This window comes from Falco biarmicus, chromosome 14 (assembly GCF_023638135.1).
Source record: "Falco biarmicus isolate bFalBia1 chromosome 14, bFalBia1.pri, whole genome shotgun sequence".
NCBI classification, from domain to species: Eukaryota; Metazoa; Chordata; class Aves; order Falconiformes; family Falconidae; genus Falco; species Falco biarmicus.
Window position 1 is genome coordinate 24,069,488 of NC_079301.1, and position 6,702 is coordinate 24,076,189.

A 6,702-nucleotide genomic window follows, 5' to 3' on the forward strand; every position below is an offset into this window, starting at 1 on the left:
CAGCTTAATTTCTGAAACTAAGACTGATATTAGGCACCAGCTGTCTTAGAACATCTGTATTTTAGCTTGTCAGCCTGAGAAAGCTAATATTTGCAAACAGCCACATTTATTATAAAAGTGTTTAGATTGTTTCCACCACCTACCTCATACAGGAATAAATACTTTCTTAAGTAATAGGATTTTTTTTGTAAGGGAACACCAGGACGTAGTGTGTACACTACTCTGTTTTGATTTAATTTAGTCCTTAGCATTTGCTTCGTTTGAAAGTAATTAGAAATTACAAAATACTTTTCCAAAAGCATATAGAAGTGGTTTTACTACAGTTTTATTGTCCAGACGCATTTAAATAAAACACTTCTCCCATATACAGAATCTGTAGGAACACCCTTATGAGTTCGCACCCTCTGCACCACAAACTTCTCTTCCTCCTTAACTTTTATATTTAGAGGTAGGACCACTGGTTTTAACAGTGCGCTCAAATGCAGTTACATGCATATGTATTTAGAGGCTTGTGGCACTAGGGTTTTTTACTTTGTTGAGTTGAGTGATCATAGATCACTTAAGTAAAACCATTTTCTGAATGTTCTTGAGGAGAGTAATCTGTTGCTATGCCTCCAAATATCAAAGGAAAGACACACACCCCCACCCCATTCTGCAAACAAGTCTGAAGATTCACATTCTTCCTTCAATGTGATTTCAGAGCTGTGAGATCAGCCACCAGGAAAGATACAAATTGGTAATGACTTTCTTTTTCCAAATGAGCATATTCTGAAGAAATGCCCTGTGAATGAAGTGATAACACAGACATCATTGTAGCCATCTTAAAGAAAATAACATCTTAAGAAGCAAATAGGAGCACATATGTGGAATCAGGCAGTTTATGGAGTCACCAAGCTAAAATATTATGTCTTTCTTTTGTATATTCTGTGGTAGTGTTAATTTTCCTAACACCTTGACAGATTACAAATGCTGAAATAGGCAATTCTTTCCTCTCCCTTAGCCTATTTTCTATGGCTTTTAACCAAAATTATAAGCAAGAGTCCATATTTCAGACTCAAACCTTGTCTTTTCTTTGAAAAATGCATACCACTTTGTGTTTTCCTGTGTTGGCTTTAAGTTTTCAGTTCATCTATGTAATTGCACACAATTTATCACTTTATCTCAGATTTTCTTTATGCTTTTAGTGTAGGACATCAAATATGAGGCTGCAGCAGTGAAAATCTTACTGCCTCCTATGCTGTTGCTACTGTCTTTACTACCAACTTCCTTGACAACTCAGGAACAATCATCTGCATGATGGTAGGAGTGATTAAAACATCTAGTAGGCAGAAGTCATGCATGTCCCTACCCCTAAGTACAAAAGTTATCCCTTCACAGGCAGCAGTCTGACTCACAAGCACAAGGCACATGTGGAAAAGTAACATCTAGATTGACCTTCCGTTTAGCTCCCCTTGATTTGTCAACATACAATTCCAGACGAACCTAAGTACAAAGGAAAAACAAAAGAGCCCCGTTTCACTGGGAAGCAAATCCAAAGGCCTCTTCCCCTCGGCTGCTCCGGCCCAGGAGCTGACTGTCATGACACAGGATCAGCGAGACACCTGAGCTGCTGCCTCCCAACCCTCCCCGGCAGTTAAACGCTTGCCCTTTGCAATACTTTTTAGAGAAATCAGCACTCGGGGGCGAGGGGTGGGGATTCCGCCGGCGGCTTGCTTCTCCTTCCCTTGCCCGCTCGCAGGGGCTGAACAGGCTCCTGAGCCACCCCCCTGCGACAGCGTTACCGCAGGCCCCAAGGCAGCCTCTGCGGCCCCAGCCCGCTGCCACGGCCCGGCCAGCGGCTGGGGGAAAGACAAAGCCCCGCGCAGAGCTGCGGCGGCTGCAGCGGCTGCCCGGAGGCGGCGGGGGGGCGGCAGGGCGCCGCGGGCCGACCCCCCTCCCGGGCCCCGCTGCCACAAGGGAGCACCGGGGCCGCCCCGCCGCCGCTCCTCGCCTCCTCGCTGAGGTAGCGGTGCAGCTCCGAGAAAAAAAAAAAAGGCAGCACCGTGAGCAGCCCGCTGACCGCCGCCACTGCCGGGGAGACGAGAACCGCCGGCAGCCCCGCCGGTCCCGGGCCGGGCCGCCCGCCTCAGCCCGTCCGCCGCCGGCACCAGGCGCTCCCTGCCGCGGCCGAGCGCCGGCCCGCCACGTCCCCCCCCAGGCGGCCGCTGCCCGACGGCCGCGCCCGGGCTCGCCCACCGGTCCCCGGCCGCCCACAGCCCGACCGCTCACCCAGCGCGCCGGCGCACGCCCCGGCCCGAAAGTCTTCCAGGCTCCCGGCGAAGGCCCCGCTCCGCCACAGCCGCCCCAAGGTGCCGCGCGGGCCGGAAATGAACCCACCTTCCGGGGCCGGCCAGGCCCGCCCCCGCCCTCCCGCCCCGGCCCCGCCCTCCCCGCCCCGGCCCCGCCCCCGCCCCCGCCCGCCGGCCCCGGCCCCGCCCGCCGGCCCCGGCCCCGCCCCGCCCGCCGGCCCCGCCCGCCGCCCCCCGCCCCCGCCCCCGCCCCCGCCCGCCGGCCCCGCCCCCGCCCCGCCGGGCAGCGCGGCCCGGAGCCGGCCGAGGAGCGGCTGCGGCTGCCGTTCCGCGCCGGGGCGGGCAGGGGCTCGGTGCCGCCGCGGGCTCCCCTCGGCCTGCCGGCCCCCGGGGCTCTGCGGAGGCCGCCCGCGGGGCGCGGGCTGTGCCCACAGCGGCTGCCTGGGGGAGGGGGGGGCGGGGAGAGGCAGGCGGAGGAAAGACCCCCGCTCCCTTGTCCCACCTTCCAGCCCTGCCGCGTACTCCGCACCCCTTCATTCCGGTAACGCTTCACTTTTCCCTCACAGGGAACGGCTATGGGCTCAAGAGGTTAAACCGTGCAGCAGCTCCTAATGGCTTACTTGTGCAGGGGAAAACTTGTATGAGCTTTTCTCAAGCCACACATTCACACCAGTCGCTTTGTCCTACTCATAAAGTGCACTCCTGCAAAATCGCTTCTATTTCAATAAAATATATTTAAAATCGCTGTTACTAACGTGCTTCCAAATGCAAACAGAGCAAATGCACCCCTGTTTCCCACAGCAAAATGGAATGCGTCATGCAGAAAGCATTTAACAGCTTGAGCCCCGTGGGTGCTTTTGCATACGGAGGCAATAAGCATTAATGCCCGGGCTGCGAGTGGGCAAAGGGCAGAGCGAAGGGAACCCCGCAGCCGCAGCGAGCGCTCCCGGGGTCCGGTGGTGTAAACTGGGCTGAGATCCCGCCCAGTGCTCGCCCGGCCGGTGCTCAGCACAGGGCTGGTGGGGCGCTGCTGCCATCTAGCGACAGAAATTGGGTACTGCAGAAGGGTTTAGGGTTGGTTAGAGTTAGGGTCAGGGTCAGAGTTAGGGTTAGGGCTGGGGTTAGGTTAGGGTTAGGGTTAGGTTAGGGTTAGGGTTAGGTTAGGGTCAGGGTTAGGTTAGGTTAGGGTTAGAGTTAAGGTTAGGGTTAGGGTTAGGTTAGGGTTAGGGTCAGGGTTAGGGTCAGGGTTAGGGTTAGGGTCGAGTGGGGGAGATGGGTCGAGTGGGGGGGAGGGGTCCTGTTGGGGGGGGTGGGGTCGAATGGGGGGGGTGGGGTCAAGTAGGGGTCGGGGTCGAGTGGGCACGTGGGGTCGAATGGGGGGGAGGGGTCAAGTCGGGGGTGTGGTGGAGTCGGGGGGGTGGGTTCGAGTGGGGATGTGGGGTCGAGTTGTGGAGTTGGGTTGAGTCGGGGGTGGTGTCCAGTGAGGGGTGGGGTCGAGTCGGTGGGTTGGGTCGATTCGAGGGGTGGGGACGAGTGGGGGGGTGGGGTCGATTTGGTGATTAAGGTCGAGTGTGGGGTGGTGTCAAGTGTAGGGGCTGGAGTCAGTTGGGGTTGTGGGGTCGAGTCGGGGGTGGTGTCCAGTGAGGGGTGGGGTCGAGTCGGTGGGTTGGGTCGATTCGAGGGGTGGGGACGAGTGGGGGGGGTGGGGTCGATTTGGTGATTAAGGTCGAGTGTGGGGTGGTGTCAAGTGTAGGGGCTGGAGTCAGTTGGGGTTGTGGGGTCGAGTCGGGGTGTGGGGTCGATTGGGGGGTGGGGTCGAGTGGTGGGGTAGCACGTAATTTATTAGGTGTCCCTAAGCAGTTAGGGGTTTGTTCTCAATGTTGAAACAGAGCAAGGTCTTAAAAAGATCAGTCAGGATGGGTTTGGTACAATGCTCTGGGTGATGCTCCGTTTGTGTGAGGTAAGATGAAAAACTTTGTGTTGAGATAAGGTGAAGACGGCATGGCTGGCCTGTTCCGTTCCACTGACGGTGTTAAAGTTCAGGAATGTAGTCTGAATAATTAGAAAAGGTTCCACTGACCATGTTAAAGGAATGTACTCTGAATAACTAGAAAAGGTAAGGTGAGCACCTGAAGGAGATAAGGAGACCCTGAGTCAAGAGATCGTTGAACAAAGAAAATTGAAAGGTTTACTCCACCTAGATCCCACCTATTATGAATAGAATGATTAGATGTAGAAATCAAACGAATACGTATGTAAAGATGTTGTAACCTCTCATGAAAACTATAAATTACCTGACTTTTCACTGAAAACTTTGGGGCTAGTTTGTCCGGTGTGAACCAGCTGCTACTTACAGACAAAATTTGTCTCGGAGCCGTTACTCTGTGCCATTTTGGCATCAATGTTTAAAAAGGTGCAGCTGAATGTTATGGGATTTTCCCCAATATTTTGAAGGAGTGCTCCGAAGTACTTTGTTTGTCTCCTTCTTGCAATGGCACATTTCCCTGGCAGATCAGTAGCATCTCTCTTGGGCAGCACAGCTGGCCAGATGTCACTCCCAATTATGTAACAAAAAACCCCACCCTAGTCAAATTATAACTGTATTTTGGAGATGGGTAATTTAATAGTACCAGTTCACAGCTATGCAAGTTCCAATAATGCAAAACAAAAATCAAACACTTCCACACTGTAAGTATTTTTATTGGATGCACATAAACATACCCACACTTTTTTTAGTAGAAAGTGAATTACCGAGATTTGTTCTTTATTTTTCATTTTGCTCTTTGAAGTTTTACACTTTGGGCTTTATTGACCAAGCGAGCAAGACATGCAGCAGCAGCACAAGGGCTGTGGCTGTTGCGGTGGATCCGTAAGCCTGGATGCTGATGATGGTACAGCCTCGTCCTGCGGCCTCATGGGGTTATCTCCCTGAGCGGTGCTGCAAGGGCGGTGGTGTGGTTGAACCTGGCAAGCAGCTAAATACCACACAGGTGGCACTTTGGCTCATTTTGTCCTGCCCCATGCCCCCCCACCCCAGCGGGTTGGGGGATAGAACTGGGGGGGTGGTGGCGGAGTGTTGCTGGTGTCAAATCTGTGGGTTGAGATAAAGACAGTTTAACAGGACAGAAAAGGAAGTGGAATAAGAAAAGAATTAGAGTATACAAGTGATGCACAACGCAGTTGCTCGCCCCCTACTAACTGCTGCCCAGCCGGCTCCCGAGCACGGCCCCCTGGCCAGCTTTCCCCCGGTTTATACACTGAGCATGAAATAAGGTATGGCACAGCCCTTTGGCCAGTGGGTCAGCTGTCCCGGCCGTGTCCCCTCCCAGCCTCCGGTGCCCCCAGCCCTCTCGCTGGTGCGAGGGCGCTGCCGGGCAGCACGCAACAGCGTGTTACTAGCCTGGGGCTCGTCCCACAGCAAATCACAGGTCTGTGCCAGCTACCAGGGGGAAATTAACTCTGTCCCAGGCGGAACAGCTACGGAAGGGATAAGGCATTTTCCAGCACCAGCCGGAGCGTTTGCTTTTGTGCCAGGCACGTGTGCAAACCCGCAACGAGCAGCCGTGACAGCGGCGTTCAGAGTCCAGCCCGCTCGGGCTGCGAGAGGACGCGCCGCGTTCCGAGCGGCCCCGCTCGCCCAGCGCCCCCTTCAGCTCAGCTCCCCCTGCCCCGCACCCGCCCCGCACCCGCCCCAGCCCCTCCGCGCCCCGCTGGGGTCTCCTTCATGTGCCCACACGCCGGGGGGGGGGGGGGGGGGGGGCAGGTCTGGGGCCGGGGGCGTCCGTGCCCTGGGGAGCCCGTCCCGGCGCGGGCACGGAGGGGAGCGTCGCCGAGCCCCCCGGAACGGCGAGCGCGGCTCGGGGAACGACGGCCGAGGCGTCCCGGGGCAGGGGGGGGCGCGGGGGCCTCCAGCCCCGCAGCAGGCTCGCTCCCGGGGCTCGCTCCCCGCCGCCGCCCCCGGCTGCGTCCGCGCCCCCTCGGCGCCGTGTAGGACAAGGCCTCAAGGACAAGAGTCCAAGTACTGATAGCCTGATGAATAGAGACTTGTTAGAACTTGTAGGGCACAAGCCCTGGGAGCAAAGGAACAAGCTAACTGCAGACCCCTGAGCCAGCACAGTTGAGGAGGCAACCAGACGGACAGAGAAACAAGTAGCCAGATAAGGGAACGGATGGCACCAATATGTAATTAAGAAAGCCGCGTAGAAACTCCCTAACCTTGGAATAAAAATTATTGCTAGGTCAAGATAAACTAGTAAGTACCTGTTGTTCTAACGGTGTGCCTTAAATATTGACCAATCAGTGTTTTTTACGCTTAAGATTTAACCAATCAGTGTGTAATATGTAGAAGGCAGAAACATATATAATTGTAAGAAAATCACTAATAAATGGGCACTTGCTTGCATCAAGCTGCGTC

The 6,702-nt window shown here is 55.2% G+C and overlaps 1 long non-coding RNA gene across 1 annotated transcript; it reads right to left on the minus strand.

The window, feature by feature from the left end:
* Positions 1-213: 213 nt before the first annotated feature.
* On the minus strand, positions 214-2,368 carry LOC130158596 (uncharacterized). Its single transcript, XR_008825413.1, has 2 exons — positions 2,269-2,368; positions 214-1,482 (listed from the first exon to the last, which is right to left on the minus strand). It is a non-coding gene; the product is annotated as an uncharacterized LOC130158596 (long non-coding RNA).
* Between the last annotated feature and the right edge of the window lie 4,334 nt (positions 2,369-6,702).